This window comes from Porites lutea, chromosome 2 (assembly GCF_958299795.1).
Source record: "Porites lutea chromosome 2, jaPorLute2.1, whole genome shotgun sequence".
NCBI classification, from domain to species: Eukaryota; Metazoa; Cnidaria; class Anthozoa; order Scleractinia; family Poritidae; genus Porites; species Porites lutea.
Window position 1 is genome coordinate 13,890,494 of NC_133202.1, and position 17,846 is coordinate 13,908,339.

Here is a 17,846-nt window from a genome sequence, read left to right on the forward strand (position 1 = left end):
CATTCAAGCTCTATACACAGATCAGAACGTAAGAAAAAACTTTATAAAACAAAACGATATAGCCCGTGTTGTCTTTTAGTCTCTTAATCGTCAGGTCGACTTAAATAATCTGCCACGAAACTGCATCATCATCATCATCATCATCATCAATCTTTACTTTAGCGTAATCTTCGCCAAATAAAGTCCCACCGCTATCGCCCTGATGCATCTGAAATAAAAATGACATCACATTATTTCATTTAAAAAAAATTGGAAAATAAAATCAGAGAAAAAAAGTCCTTACAAATTTTTCTCACTGATTAGAGTGATTATGGTTTGTCATTGAGAGCTTAGTTGTTGACACGTGTTTTATAACATAACATTCCAATAGCTTCAATTTTAGGAAAAATACAAACAGAAAACCGTTTCAACAAACATTAAAACTGAATAGGCCGGTTTCCGACAAGGTTGTAGAAAAAAACCAAGACCAGTTTTTTCATTTTAAAATTTTGCTTGGTTCGCAAAACCTATCAGATAGATGTTGCGATTTCACCCTGCTTTAATAGTAATACATCATATATAATATTCATACCACAACTATTTCATTGCAATCTTTTTAACCCTGAGTCAAAGCCATGCGCCTACAACCATATAAATTGTTATAAGTTACACGGTTATAAACTACAACTTCGGAATCCACTATGGCTTAAGGCTATGTTCACACTTGCTATTAATAACGGATAGGGCTTCTGTTCACACGAAAGAACGGTGATTTTGGCTGGTTCAAGTTCTGTAAAGGTGAGTCAACTGCACCGCGCCGATCTCTAAATCGGAGAGTCACATATCGGATACTTAGGTGTTCATACTATACCCGAGTCTCATATTTTTGCGTGCCTTTCACCCACGCGTCTTCCCTCGCATCTGAGGGCCTGGAACATGCAGGGGTGGCCGTTCTTAATTAAACTGCTCAATCTTAAAAAAAGATTTATAACAAATGTTACACTTACTCCCGGACACAGGCGTTCATCGTGCTCTACAGGGCCTGTCCTTTCTGCCCCTGTATTGTTCCACGGCATCCCCGCTTCCAGGTCTCTCTGTTGATTTTCCTTTTCCCCGCTGTAGGTTGATGTAAGATCCAAATAGATTTCGATCACAAAGAACATTACAACAAGCAATATGGTAAATGAGGCGATGCTAAAAAATAGTCCCAAAGTCATCTTTTGGCTTGCTATGGTGTGTTCCTGTTCAATGGGTCAACGGGAAGACTGAAATATAAAATGTTTGATATGAGTAACTTCGCCGAAGAAGTCATTGCAGGCAGCAGCGACTTAAGAGATGGATTGTAGCTCCTTTTGGACAAGTAAGAGAGGATAAAGGTCTCTCTAGCGACACGTTAATTCACGTCGTTTGATTGTTTTGAGTTCATTTAAGCGTTTATGTGAGCAGATGATTAAGGGTCTTTTTAATTCACAGGCCCGTAGGGCGTGTGAGGTTTCTCAGGCTACACTTTCCCCTTTTTTTACTGATTTTGAGACTGAAAAACTGACTGTTTTGCAGTCTACCTTCCTTGCGGCTAGGCATATGACAATCCGCGTTATAAAAATAGTTGATTACATATCCGGTCACAAGCAATTTGATTTGATGCGATTTCCAAATTAATTTTAAAAAATTCTCTCTGATAACTTCTCCGTTTGGAAGAGTTAAAACAGAATCAGAGAACATTTGGATCTGTTGACGGTGACTTTATAAAAAGCAATGGAACAAAGAACACAAGCGAGATGCTGCTTTACTTATTAGGGTTAATTTATTACAGCAATACCATATTCGGAAATATTAGCGGGAAAAAAGTAATCTCGCTCTGGCACGCTCAAATGCAATGGCGCTCAAGACGATTTTTCTCGTTTAATATTCGTTTGTGCACATGCTGGCTATCTTGTGATCTTCACTGAAACAGCTGGATAATTACTATCACGGCCGCAAGGTGAGTAATTATAAATCTTTAAATAAAATAAACGTTCTAGCTATAAATGTGAGCAGACTGTTATGTCGAAGACTTGGCGCTTATTTAAAGATGTTAATCAAGCTTGATCTTAGTTTTCGCTGAAGCTCAGAAGTGGTTACTTATGAAGATAAGCTCAGTCGGCACTAATGAAACTGTTAAACATTATGGCGTTACTATTAATAAAGCCGAGGGACTCTGATCAGGACAATCATTTTACTCGTAGAACTGTTGCCTGGAGGTTTTATGCGTTATATAAACCCGATAAATGTAAATATAAGCCGGCCTACAAAAAATCTGGATCTTTCGCCAGGAAATATCTGTAAACTTGAGCATTAAATCTATAGGCATGTCGAGTGATATTTCAAGCGAAGAATTGATTCTCTTTTGTCTGGGTCTAACAAATACACTGAGGCCATAATTTGCCTCTGTTAAACAAATAAAGCAAATACGCTTGACTATTAATTTGCCGTGTTTAACAAAATACACTGGGGCATTAATTTGCCTGTGTCTTACAAAATACACTGGGGCATTAATTTGCCTGTATCTAACAAAATACACTGGGGCGTTAATTTGCCTGTGTCTTACAAAATACACTGGGGCATTAATTTGCCTGTGTCTTACAAAATACACTGGGGCATTAATTTGCCTGTGTTCAACAAAATACACTGGGGCATTAATTTGCCTGTGTCTTACAAAATACACTGGGGCATTAATTTGCCTGTGTCTTACAAAATACACTGGGGTATTAATTTGCCTGTGTCTAACAAATAAACTGGAGCATAATTTGTCTTTTTTTAGTAACAAATAAACTGGGGCATTAATTTGGTAGTTTTTAGTAACAAATACACTGGGACATTAATTTGCCTGTGTCTAACAAATACACTGGAGCATTAATTTGCCGGTGTTGAACAAATAAACTGGGGTATTAATTTGCCATACAGTTTTAAGTAACAAATATACTGAGGCATTAATTTGCCTGTGTTTAACAAGATACAAAGGGGCATTAATTTGCCTGTGTCTAACAAAATACACTGGGGCATTAATTTGCCTGTGTCTTACAAAATACACTGGGGCATTAATAATGTGGCCCTCTACAGGATTTTAATGCTAAAGGTGAAAGCGCGCGCACGACACGCTTTCACTTTAAAACAAAGGAATTTATTTTAACACGCTTTAGCACGCTTGCAATCTTGCCTCATTAGCAATTTCTTTTGTTTCAGAGGACACGCTTGAGACAATTAAGCGTTAGCAAGTCGAACAAAAGAGCGTGTTAAAGTTTTCAAACAAAAGCCCCGTGCGAAAAAGCACAACACGCCTTCAGTGTGCGCAAAAGCACGCAAAGCGTGTTATCTATAAGCTAAATAAGTTTTCTCTACAAAGAGGAACCGCAAATGATTATGAACGGCACCCCTTTTTGGTAACTATCGATACTATCAGCAATCGCAGCGATAAAAACGTTGTCGCCTGAAAAGTAAGAACAGTGAACGGTGGGACCTACTGGATTTATGGGTAGAACTTTTATTATTAGCATTGCACAGTAAAAGTTCTTTCCAGAAATGTTTACTGACGAAGCTGTGCAAAGTTTATCTTAACTTTCCTTAATTTTAAACACATTTGCAGTTTTCTCAGAAACAGTGATCTTTCGGACTTTAGTCACTTTGTCGCCGATCGCAGCAATCGCAGCGATCAAATAGAAATCATCAAGTGCCAGGATCGCTAAACTGTGTTTACTTCTTAGCGATTGCAAGGATCGTAGTGATCAAATGAAAACCAGCCCGCTTTTCTAGATGTACCAAAATTCCAATACGGTTTCAATGTTTTTTAATTGATCCGTCCGGCAATTACACAAAAAGCGAAACCGGTATTTAAACAATGCCGCAAATTTGTTCTTCTTGAAATATTACATCGCGTATGCTTCAGTCTTATTGTCCAAATTCAGTAATCATCCTGTTGTCTTTCTTGTGGTTGCCGTTTGTTTTACAACCATCTAAACAAACATTCGCGCTATGAAGTTACGGCGACCGATTTAGCGTCATCAAAAGTATTACGGCCTACAATTATTTAAGTGTCTTAAGTCTGCTACACGGCCGTTTTAGTGTCGTCACGCAACGCTCCTTCCACTGAAAACAGCTGTATAGCAGACTATTATTTAAGCGGCGCGAAAATAATTTTTTGTTATGTCCCGCTAGTTTACTGCGTCTTTTAAATGCCTATTTTACGTTGATGCACGAGTGGATTTGTCACCCACCTGAAACTTAACGGTAGTGCCTTGAGGACTAAATTAAAACAAAGCAGAATTTAAGATAAGACAGAGACAAAACAGTCGCTTTTACATTTACAACCAAATTTTTACACAGAAACTAATTTCTAAAGAAATAGTAACAAATAAACTGGGGCATTAATTTGCCAGTTTTTAGTAACAAATACACTGGAGCATTAATTTGCCGGTGTTGAACAAATACACTGGGGTATTAATTTGCCAGTTTTAAGTAACAAATACACTGAGGCATTAATTTGCCTGTGTTTAACAAAATACCCTGGGGCATCAATTTGCCTGTGTCTGACAAAATACACTGGGGCATCAATTTGCCTGTGTCTAACAAAATACACTGGGGCATTAATTTGCCTGTGTCTTACAAAATACACTGGGGCATTTATTTGCGTCTAACAAATACACTGGGGCATTAATTTGTCCGTGTCTCTAAACACCACAACAGACTAGGACTCTTGTTTTTGGAACAGGCAGTTTATTCTATTGTCATTAATTCCTACTTACATAATCCACTAGATATCTAATCAAGAGTTCATATTTGATACACTAAAAACTATGGCCCATACACTCAAAATCTTATGTATATATATGTATATATATGTATATTGATCAAGAAACAAAAATACAAAACCACAAGGTACAAACATTATAGAGTGGGTGGGAGGGAAACTTGAAGTTCGAATACCATATTCTAAAAAGCTTAATCTTGCTTGGTTGCGTGCTTGCTGAGAGTGCTGATGATATCAAAAATTAAGCAATAGACTATACGATAGTGTGGTGTATTATAATTGGTTATCAGTATGTCTTATGATTCTCATACAATATATTGCTCAATTCTGAAATAGGATGACTCCTATACGATGTTCAACTGCCTGTCCCCCAACCCAGACCCCCCCGTTATTAGTGTCTAGATTCATGTTAATGAGATTAAGGTATCATCCAGGGTAAAAAATCATCATTTTTCTAAATTTGTAATTTTTAGACGATTAAATAGAGCTCATCAAGAGCTTTCTTTTAAAAAAAATCTAGGAACAAATGTTTTTCTGTGCAGACTTATGGAGTGCAAAAGTTTTTCCTATGCTAATAATTTTAATTGATCGTTGACTAGTCCTGTCTTACTTGATACGCGCGCCGCTGCTGAACCAAGCTAATCACGCAATTTGACAGAAATCGTGGTTTACAAGTATAGTGCTCACTGTTTTTCTCTGGACTTTGAAAGTGAATGCCTCCAAAGAAGAAAAAAGAGCTTGCCGTTTTCGTCCTCGACTCTAAGACGAAAGAAGACAGCTGAGAAGACCACAAAATCGTTTTGCCGCCAAAGAGTGGGCTTCGAAATTAGCAGAGAGCAACAAGGGCTCCTACTACAATCAAGAAAAATGGCTAAAACATGACAAAGCTCCTGAAAAACCCATTGAAACTACCGCGGAATCGAGTTTCACGAGTTCGTTAGCGAGCGGAGCGAGCTTTTTAGGCCGCGAAGCAGCCAAGCGAGAGATGAAGTCACGAGAGGTCCCGCGCCATATAAAAATCGGACGAAGTACTGTTTTGAGAAAGAAGCTTGAAGAAAAACTCCAGGAAGCGGTTTGTGGTCGATTTTTCCAGGGAAGTATCGAACTTTTAAGTAAAAGTGGGCTTGGCTCAACTTGGCTTGTGCGGTGCGAAAATGAAAACTGCCCGTTGTCCTAAGTTTTTCATGCACTAGAATTCATGCAAAAATTTGCTAAATCCTTTCTTTATTTTTGTGTTCTATTCGACTGAAATAATTTCGACGCCTGAAGCCAAGTCGTGCTGCAGTCGAGCTACAGTCGAGCCAGTTTAGCACGGCAGTAGCACGACGTTTGAAACAGGCCTTGCAGTCCATGAAACAGAAGTCGAAAATAGCAATAAACAAAATAAGTAAGAAATTAAAATTCTACTTACGGTAAAATCTTTGCTGACCTCTATACGCGTTCCTATCTGTTTGGGAGCATTTGAAATGACTATGAAAAATCTACAGGGCAACAAAATATCTATAATAGAAATACGTGACCGACCTCCGCTCCGCCCCCACTGCTAAAATTAAACTCCAAGGAGTTACGCCGCATTAGGTTGGGTCCCGCCTCCGTCTGCTCTGTTTTTTTTTTTTTTTCTGGTTTTTCGCTCCTCCTAATAGTTCCTTTGTTCAATAGTGTTATGGTTTTGTGGTTAACACAACGGACATACTTGCCCACGTACAATCGACCAAATGAAAAGACTGATCTATTCTGGCCAAAAATCACAACCGTTTACTTCTTCTATCAAATCTTTCCCGCAGTTTAAATATACGATTTGCATATATTTTTTTCGAAAGCAGCACATAGAGACTCGTTACTTTATCCTTATAAAAATTTATTCATTTGCTAACATTTACTTACCCGCCTTATAATTAACTGTATGACAAGAGATTACTGAGTTTAGGGCAACTGCGGCAGATATCAAGTCAAGGAAAAAGAACGTTAAAAGCTCGGGCATTCACCAGATCTTACTAACATGAGTACACAATCCCTTTTAAGCTTTAGTGTGCTCTCCAGACGAAATTTGTAAAAAAGATAAATGTGAAGGTGTTGTAACACATGCTGAAACTGTAAGTTTGGAAAAAGGAATTCATTCTTATTTTGAAATTTTACTGAATTACGTCACATTTTTTGTTCCTAATTCTGGCTTTATTAGCGGAGCTCCCGCGCGCGCGAAGCGCGCGCGCAGCGGAGCACCATGGGTAACAAAATTTGGTAAACTATCCATCCGAGAAAATTTGGTTATGACGTAGCGTACGCCCACCCGTACACACACTTCATGTAAGCCGATGTCAAATGTCACAATAGATCTTGCACAACTTGACTAGCCTCTTAGTTATGTAAGCCATCTGTATGAGTACGATTAGATTGACAGCTGTCAAAATCAGACATCCGCTGACAATTATCACATGACCATCTCGCGGGCTCAGATAAAAGACCAGTCGTTTTGCCCCTATATATAACCTAATATAATATGTCACACCTACCAATTCAACATAAAAACGAAACTACGCTGGGCAAGGCTGTCAGTTGGCTGACAGTCGTTTGCGTTTAAAGTTACATTAGCAAGCCAAATTAAGGTCAATTGACAGCTGTCAAAATGGGACATGTGCAGACCACTATCAGAAAACTAATAACGTGGGCTCAGGTTCGCTCAGGTACACGATCTGGCATTTTCCACTGCATGTCTGTTAATTCGAATATTCGCCATTCTAATGAAGGTTAATTTATGGACAGCTGTCAAACTAGAGTATACGCTGACCATCATCACCTGAGTGGATCGCGGGCTCATTTTTCTATCCATTGAGGTCATGTAGTGTTTAAAGTTTTGGGCTGATACTTTATTTGATCACGGGCTCAATTCGAAGCCCCATAGCTTTATAGAAAATCCATCCATCGTAGAAAATTCGGCGATCACGTGACCGTACACCGACCACCCGACCTTCCGTCCGTCCGCACCACAGGCATACCAATGTTTAATCTCACACTTACTAGCTAGTTTGGGAGCCTGCAACCTGATATTGTACATCCATGTTTTGATTAATTGACAGCTGTCAAAATAGTGTTTCTGCTGACCAGTATCGCCTGACCGTATCGCGGGCTCAGGTATCGATCCCCTGAGTTCGAGTAATTCTTTGAAGGTATCCGCTGATAAGTTGCTACTTTTCAAATGATCGCAGGCCCAAGTTCAATTTTTTTAAAATGCATATGAAATAAGTCGTGTTTCATGAGCCGCGCTTTTAAAATGTTGATTTCGAGCTGACCTCGGACACGAAAATTCAACCGGCTTTTACATTTCCATGCAGGGAAAGCAATCGCTTTTGACTTTTCTCACTGTCACGCGTTGATCACGCTCTACGTCCAATTTTTATGTTCTGATTTGTCAAAATTTGACAGGTGAGTTTATGCGGAAAATTTATGCAGCGTCTGGAAACTTGCTTACTGATAGCTGGAGCTGAGAGAGTTTTGTGTCATCTTGTGATGTTTTAAACTGTCTTTTTCTACTTGGTGTACAGAATGAAATACAGCTGCTATCAAGATTGTTCTGTAATTCGTGGCTGGTTTGTTTATTGCGCTTTTTGTTGACAAATGCACCGCTTGTCAAAGTCATTGGAAATCCGATTTCGGATGGCATCGTTTTCAAAAATGAGCTTACTCACTTGCCCTTGCTTGAGGCGTAAGAGGGTTGAAAAGTCTCAAGCGATTCTGGAACACTTGATGACCTTCAGAAGCAGCGTCTCGACTGGTAAGCCTGAGCAATTATTGTCTTTGATGTGTTTTTTTTTTTTTCGGTTTCCTGAAGTCGAGCGTACGGTTTATGCGGCTTAAGTTTATACACGAGCAATGATCTAACTAGCCTGCGTAGCAAGCGTTTCCTCGCGAGGTTCGTCTAGAAAGCTGGGACAAGAGCAAAAAAAAAATGAATGACGGGGGAGGGGGAGGAACTTTCGCGCAATAACTCGATTGGAAACGCTTGCTACGCAGGCTATGATCTAACCTACAATAGTATCAGGTTTAAAAATCCTTTAGACATTTTTTGACCCGCAAATTCAAAGAAAAGGTTCCGAAGATTATTTAGTTATGATTTTGGCTGTAAACAGAAAGCTCTGAGCGATTTTCTTGCCTCGAGTTCATCTTGAAAAAGAGCGAACACCGGGAAGCCGGCTTAAAACATAAATAAGCTTATGCTTACCTGACTCATGATTTTCTGAGACACTTTACTCTCAATACTTCTCTTCGTGAATGAAAATTATTGTCTCTGGACATGTTTCACCGAATTAAATTTATTTTATTGATTGTTGGTAGTCCCTCTCGCAATTTTCATCGCTGCACCGGTTGTTTCCAGTCGAACATAAACATCGCATGCAGGAATACTCAAAACGCCGCGCGTAAATATCACTCGCTTTTAAAATTACACATAACAAAATCATACACAGTTGAATGACTAAAGGGAAATAAAACCTAAACATAACAATTTCTCTATCATGTTGAAGCGTAAATGGTAACTCTATTGATCGTACTGCTAATTTGGTGCCTGTCAAAAGTGAGAACCCGCGCGTCCGGCTGGCCGAAAAGTGATTTGGGGAAATTTTTTTATCGTTTTCAGTAAAAGCCCAAAATTATTACCCTGCATATCACATAGGACCAGATTTTTCTAACAGAAAAGTCCCGGCATTATAGAATTCTCTTCATGAAAACGCTTTATAATTCAATGCTATAAGTTGTTGTGCAAAGGAAGCGCGTGCTTTGATCGTTGTGGATATTGAATGAGTGCAAATTCTCTTGCAAAATTGTGAAAAAACTGAAGAATTATAGGTTTAAACAGGGCAAAAAAGAACAAATTCTGTCCGAGGTCTGTATGATAAAAAAAGGGCCTTATAGTACTGTTTACCTGAGACGTGATGAGAAAAAGTATGTTTAAAAGGCTGGTTTACACGCCACCAGATTCGTCGCCAAGATGTACTAGTAAACTAAACTTGTCGAACACAAAAAATCCGGTCTGATTTTTTATTTCGGCCTCTCTTTTAGACAGAGGAATGCAACGTGTAAATTGACTGCCACCAAGGACTATCGTGGCGCATGTGTTTCTTAAAACTATATTTCGGGGTTGTCCAGTTATCCATAGTCTCTCTAACGGAGCAATGTTGGAGAGACTGGTGAATGCCACATTATGATGCAACAGCTAATGCAAATACAATACACGAATAGGTCTATTTGTTTTCCAGGCCTAATCTACTGTGATCGAACATGATTGCTATTTTTCGATGTACAAATAAGACTATTTAATAACTCGATGTAAAATTTGTTCACTCTTAGTCCGTCAAATTCTGATTTTTCTGTAAAATCACTCAGCCTTTGCCTCAAAAGTCAAATGAATGTGCCCTGATCTGTGGATTACAAGTTTATTGTTTGATTTAAATTATGAATTTATTAACGGGAGCTTCGCTTTCAGCCCTGGCTAAATCTATATATTACTCAGATGCCAGGGCAGGATTCCGGTCGGACTTTATGAACTAGTATATTAGCAAGAGTATTTCTCTATAAAAATCATTTTGATTTTTAAAGAGTTTTCGGCATCCGTTAGCCATGTTTACATTGCAGAGCAACTGAAACCCAGCCTCGCACGACTTGTTTTAATAAAAAAATCCCACAATTACAATTAGTTTATTCTTACCACCTATCCAATATTCCTTTCTCAGTAAGAAAACCTTTTTGTTACATCCAAAAGTCATTCAAACGTGACATTTCGTGTCGTTTTTCTCATCCCTTAAGTTTTACTTTTTAATACTGAACTCTGTTAAATTACAAACTGAAAACGGGTATGGATTTTAGAGATCTAGTCTGAAAACGGGTGTGGAAAATTACATCTTTGGTCTGAAATCAGGTCAGGATTTGGAGAACCGGCCGGCACACCCCCACCAAGAATTCCCAGGAGTACCCCCCCCCCCCCCCCACCCCGGGTATCCACCTTTTGAACAACCTGGGGCTTGAAGTATAGTTACCGTATTTATCTGCACCACATTTGCCACGCAGCTATCCACAAAATTGGAAGTCATTAGTATTTTATCAGTCATTTACTGACAGTCATTTACATTTACCTAAGAATCGTTTCCACGCATGTCTTACAGTATCTATGACCTTACCTTGACATTTAGGGCATAAATGTTTTTTATCGATTTATGATCGGTCCGCAGAAGATAACTCATATCCAGGTATTTTACGGCTAAAAGTAGATGCAGAAAAGAAACAAACTATCAAACAAACAAAATTACTTGCTGTAGTTTCTGGGAAATGACATTCTTGGTGAAACACCTCGAACAAAAAGCAAATATTGGTCAAGTTTGAATGTTATAAAGGGTTGAACAGATCAACTATTTGCTGAGGTAACATAACACCACCTTTATTTAAACCTCGGTAATCAAATAATCGAGTAATGCCAGCAAGACAAACATGCTGCTTTTGTTTTCTGTGGAGGCATGTTGCTAGATCTAACTCGTTCCAAGTCGCCTTCATAATGTGCGCGGCACGGGAACACTCAACACATGAAACTCTGTAAGGGCTGGAAATGGAGCGCGAGGTTGCGCCTCCCCATCACTCCTTGCTCCCCTCCTCAACCTGTTGTTTCGCGCACACTGTAAAGACGACTGGGCACGAGTCAATTACCAGATATCCCGCTATGACGTTCATATCTAGTACAAACATTGACCAATAAGATTAGAGGCCTGATCTTGCTCTGTAAATGGAGAAACGTTCTTGGCAGTTGCGTATAGACATCCCGTCACTACTCATTAGTTCTGATAAGCAACTAATGGTGGCGTTGGGAAATGCCTGCTGTTTTCTTTTCTTGTTTTTGTTGTTGTTGTTGTTGTTATTTTTTTTTTCACGCTATTAATCACAACTGTTCACTGAGTTGGATAAAACACTTCGATAATTATTCTTCTATCAAATCTTTCCTGTAGTTTAAATATATGATTTGCATATATTCTTTTCGAAAGCAGCACAAAGAGACTCTTCACATGATCCTAATAAAAATTCATTCATTTGCTAACATTTACTTACCCGCCTAATCATTAACTGTATGACAAGAGATTACTGAGTTTAGGACCACTGCATCAGTTATCATGTCAAGGAAAAAGAGCTAAAAACCTCGGCCATTCACATTCTAGAATCAGTACACAATCAGTACACAATCCCAGACGAAATTTGTAAAAAAGATAGATGTGAAGATGTTGTAACATATGCTGAAACTGTAAGTTTGGAAAAAAGGAAATCATCCTTATTTTGAAATTTTAACTACGTCACATTGTTTGTTCCTCATTGTGGCTGAATGATGTCTTGCGTTCCGCTCATTCCAATTGGATTCTTCTTGGTTGCCTATAAGAAGGCCCCAACGATCGCTTAACATACATACATACATACTTTATTGCATAGCTCCCCCTTGGGGGCTCTTCCGCCATACATACACGAATTAAAATAAAATGAAATAAAATAAACTAGAAAACTATTTACATTTCAATGACAAAATAACGAATTTCTATAAATAATAATGATAGTAATAGAACGTAGATTCTAAGTGCTGTGGTAAAGTCACACTCTCTAAGCAAACGGTTTTCTCTTCTGTTTAATGCTGTGGTATTACCAAGTCGATTCGGTTACTTACACACGCTGCCCATCTCCATTTAAAATGGCATTACTTAAAACACATCTACATAAAGGCAGTGAATAAATGTTCTGGAAAGTGGCGGTTGCTATGGCTCGTTGCACAACATTTGTTCAAAACACGGCACGAAAATTCAGGGGAAGGAGATTAGGTACCGGTAAATAACTTCCGGAAAAACCGGGTTCTTTCCAATGCAACGAGACTTTCTAAACCTAATCTTCTTCACTTCATACGAACGTCTTCTGTCAAATAATATTGAGTTCTCATACCCGAAAATAAACGTTCTGATGTAGTCACGGCAAATAAGTGAAAATAAGCAAAGGATCCTGTGTCTACTATAACTTGCGAAAACTTGACCTAAAAATACAGAAAATATAAAGGTCTACTTACATCCAATGTTACGATCTTTCGCCTTAGCCTTACATGAAGGACTGTGCTTATGGTAGAATATTGCACACTTAAAGGCATGTTGAATATATATATACATATATCCTGTATATGTAGTAAAATTCAAACGGAAGTTACGTGACAGCGTCCTAAGCTCAGCAAGCACGTGACTTCGTCCTAGGTGACTGGACCCAACCGAAAGGCTAAGAAACGAAATAAATTGAGAACAAATGCCAGCCGGCAGGAGGAAAGGTAGCAGGTTATCTCACACGCGTGGTAGATGAGTTTAATAGAAATCTACTTACCAGTTAAACTTGATCTAGTAACGTATGAGTCCGTTCGACCAAATGCTTAAATGGCCGCTTTTAGCGCTTTCTCTATTTGCTTTCGGCGACGACTTAGCGCCGATATTACGTGCGTATTAACACTTAATCTGTGTTGGGGGTGGGGATAACATAAATTTGAATAACACGATCGAGAGCTATAGGGGATTCCCTGAACCTCAGGTAAATAACCCAGAAAGAAAGTTCGAAAATCGTGGCGGCATGTGGGGTTGGAGGAATATAATTAAACAAAAGATCGCGCACGGAAAACTACGCATAAGTAACCTGAGATCAGGCCCAATTTTAGCAGAAACAAAAATAGATCCTGATCTAGAGCCATAATGGCCATTATGGCTCTTGATCCTGATCTCTGGTTAAAGCATAAGAAGAAAAGAAAACAGGCACAGTGTGTACCCAAAAGAAGTTTCTGCACTGACATTATGATTTTCTTGTAATTTTTTCTATGTTGCTATAGACAATTGCAGAGGCCAAGGACCGTCAAGTACTCATATGTAAAACTTACAAGTGATTCAATTGCTTGCCGTTTTTCTACTTAGTGATGATTTATCCTGTCAGTTACTGTGCTCACATTTTGAGTGGCTCCTCCTAAATGTTCTGCAGTACTTTTAATGAACCAAAGTTAATCGTGTGATTGATTTCTTGCATAGTCTGTCCCTTTCAGTTAAAATTGAAGATTTCGAAAAAGTACTTCATATATTGGATGGCCTAACAAGACTCCTGGGACCAGACTGCAAGTAGCTCAGTCAAAGTAACAGACGTCAAGAGAATATTTGGGAAGCATTGTTGAGAGACTGTTGTGATATTTGAAAACACAATCTGAGCCTGAATTTCAATCTTCTCTTAGAGCGCCATTGATTTTTCTGCATGATCACTACTGTCCACTGCTGAGGTCATTACCCGCGCTGAATTCGATGATGTTTCTTCTATAAAAGTGACTCAAGAAAACGACTATAAAAATAGTGCCACTGTTTTAAGGTTCGCTTCAAAGCATTTGTGAAGGTGCAAAAAGGCACTGCCGCTTAATTTAAAAATTTATTAGGAAGTGCAGAGAAAGAAGTATAAATAATTACTAGATGGTTGTGACGCTACTCACGCTAGCATATGGGAATTCTTGCTCGCGGGAGTAAAAGGGCTTTTACTTTATGTGTGATCCTTCCTGCCAAGATAAGACCAATTTTCAAAATAACACCAATTTTCTACCGATATGGAGTGTTCATGTCCAGGGTCTATTTAGGGTTATTAAGGCTACATTATTTCATTAATTTTATGGTGAACACCGGTCGCGAGAAACAAACTTGGCTGTAACCGCCTTTAGCCGCTTTTTCCGGGCTAGCGTACCACGCAATAAAGGTTAAATTTATGTTGAAATATAGTTGAATTACCCTCATTGAAATAAAGTAGCCTTTTACCTTTTTTTTCTTTGCCCTGATATTCTTGTAGAAATTCAAATCAAACTGCGTGGCTTTCAGTCCTTTACACAAGAAAGAGACTACTTTACTGTGGGTCAGTAATCCAACTTTAATTCAAGATCTCTGAAATCTACTTAACCTTCAATGGTTGAACTTCATTTTCCTGTATCGATCCTGTAGCACATGCGGTACTACAGTACAATAATTATGTAAAGCAGTACAATCAATTTATAGCGATCGAAATCCTGCATGCATATAAAAATCATTCTGATGGAAACTAAGAGAGCAAGTTTCGTCTTAAAGGCAATCATGCTGCACCACTGCGTGCGAAAATGTTTTTTGGGATCACTTTCTTGGGGAGCACTCACTAGCTCCACACTCCAAACTGACATTTCCCATATATGCAAGGCATTCTGAGACATTTCCCTTTTCCTACAGACATGAAATTTCTAAGCACAGAGTCAAAGTATCTTCAATTTTTAAGGGAAAAAAATTAAGAAAGGCGTGAGTAAGGCTCGAACCCCGAAGCGTAGAATCTGCAGTCCCTCTCCCGTACTATCACGTCACTGAGGATTTGCAGACGATTGATGGTTGTATTTAAAGATATATAGCAACAACCGGGCTAACCCCAAATAGAAGCTAACCGTTTATCGAGTCAGTGCGTAACCCTAATCACTATTCTCAGCGCTTAACCCTAATCAGTATTGATCAGTGCTTAACCCTAATCACTTTTCGCAGCGCTTAACCCTTAACAACCTCTACGGCCAGCTGACAGCTGAACATTGCATACAAACGGTTTAGGAACTAAATGGGAAGGCTTGGTTACTATTCTAAGCTTAGTGGCCAAGCTCCCCAAGAAAGTGATCTCCCCAAAAAAATTTTGCCCACCGCGTACCTTATTGGAGTCTGAATGAGCACGCATCCCTGGAGGAGATAAAACTAGGATTGTTATTTATCCTGGTTGACTGGCACCTAATCCAAAAAGGTAACAAATCTCCGCTAGTAGTCTCTTGATCCATTCATTTGTCGATCAAGTGCGGTATCTAGAGCATCAGCCTTTATTCATTGATAGCGGCCTAGCAGTCGGTGATGAACACCGCACTCCTTTAAACCGGAGCATTGAGGGAGAAAGGAAGGGCATATGAGCACACCGTCAAGTCCTCAAGTCTATCAGTTGAATTACTGTCACGAGTTGTGGACGTAAAATATGGTTGCTTTACCTGGCCTTTACCTTTAAAATTTGATCCTCTGGACAAGAGGTATGTCAACAAATGCTTGTAGACGGAGTTTTGCCACAGGACTGAAACACTGACCTTTCCCCTACTTTCGAGACCCCTGGCAAATGTCCTTCTTATCTTGATTCAAACGCTAGAGTTTCAGAACTTCAAAATTAAAGACATTTTATAAGAAACGACAAATTCTCACATTATTTCTACCAGGCTTGATCAATCGCTTTCAAGGCTTGATCTTCATTACCGGTGCTATCCGCCTGTAACCAGAATACGACTTATTTGGGCCGGTTTTACAGGTTGTAATTATTTAACCATCCCAGCCGGTACGTCACACTCGAAGACACCTATCTTGATCGGCCATCTATATAAGGAAACAGTGGCTGTTGTGACATTTGCATATGACCATGCCAAGGTTTAGGTCAAGCTCAAACAACCCATTTTATTTCTTTCCCCGGTTCTTAGACCGGACCAAACTGTATTAAATAAAACACATATAGCAGCAAGTAATCCCAAGAAGGTTTTGCAGGCCATTCAAATGGAAACTCGGTTTTGAAACAGAAACGTTTAGACAATCTCTTAATGGTTATCTTGTTTCAGTGTTCTTACTATGATTAGAAAGGAGCTGTTTTCCGGCAACATGTACAGGCCTCAACACTAGATTATACTGAACGTACGTTCTGACTTGTGAAGTATGAAGATCGATTCTGGTGCCGCAAAACATTAAGTTATTTAAAAGGCTAAAAAAAGTTCCGTCTATTGTTAAGCTCTCAGGCGTGAATTTACCCGGGGGGTACTGCCTTAAAAGGGGCTATATAGGTATGTGCCGCTGTGAAGGGTATGGCTTTCAAGAAGTTTACCCTAGGATAGGGTTTTTTTTAAATCAGAACAATTGGGTCTAGAATAGAGTATCATTTTTCACGAAACTGATCAGTTGGTTGAAGATTTTATCTAGACTGGGGAAACAGCTACTCTAGGATAGGGGGATTTGGGGAGTTTACTCTAGTATAGGGTAGCAAAATTCAGCTGAACTAGCTCTGGTATAGGTTAAGGGTTCCAGGGTCCCAGCGGCACATCCCCACCCAGAAATTCCTAAAGTACCCCCCCCCCCCCCCCCCCGGAGGGAATTTACACATGGTTTTAAAATCAAAGTAATTTCTTTTGAATTTCTTTACATCGTAGGAGCGCACTGAATTACGCAGTTTAATTGCATTCAATTGCGATTGGTGCGTGGAATAGGAAGGCGACAACACAACACCGAGACCTCGTGCCATATAAGTTTCTCAGATAGGTAGGATCAGACAGATGAGGTTCCAGCAAGGTTGACACACTGGCGACATAATCTAAGTTATCTTACATTTGACAAGTTTTAGCTCAAGAAAGGCAACGAAACTGTTCTTAATCGACACGAGGTCAAACACGCAGGCTACTATTGTGGTATTAAACCCCCTAGTCTTCCCATAAACTTTTGGTGAGCAAAAATAGATCAGAGTAACCAACACACACTGACAAACTATTACCGAATAAAAAATAAACTATAGGGTGGCTTGGAGGAAAGATTCCTTTTAGGCCCGGTTCAAACGTCGCATTTCACATGTGCCCAATTCAATGCTAATGAGAAAATCCATTGTTCTCGTCATTTGCATTAGATTCGGTACGTGTGAAATGCGACGTTTGAACCGCGCCTTATTTACGCCTTAGTCACGGCATGGTTCCTTGACTCACTTTGGTTTGCAAATGAACGATTAATAAAAAATGAGCTGAAAGGGACTGCATAATTTTGACAGAACAGGAAAAGAAAAACACGCACCTAGACAACAAGCTATCGATCCGATAAGTTTGAATTGGTTTAAAAACTTGCTCAGTTTAGTTTAGAGAAGCGAACCTTACTATCATCCTTCGGCTAGGACAAGAGCGGAAACGATAGGCAGGCTTGCGGAAACAGAAACATATGGCAGCCTATTTGATGGCGGCGATGAGTCACGATTCCTCCAGGTTCTTCAAAAAAATTCTGTTCAGCAGTGTTGGTAT

At 39.3% G+C, this 17,846-nt stretch overlaps 1 protein-coding gene across 1 annotated transcript in view; it reads right to left on the reverse strand.

Moving 5' to 3' along the window:
* Window positions 1–12,021, reverse strand: part of LOC140927793 (TNF receptor-associated factor 2-like) — a 122,226-nt gene extending 110,205 nt beyond the window's left edge. The window contains exon 1 of the mRNA XM_073377476.1: window positions 11,846–12,021. The gene's annotated coding sequence lies outside the window, so the exon portion shown is untranslated. The remainder of the gene's footprint in view (window positions 1–11,845) is intronic.
* Between the last annotated feature and the right edge of the window lie 5,825 nt (window positions 12,022–17,846).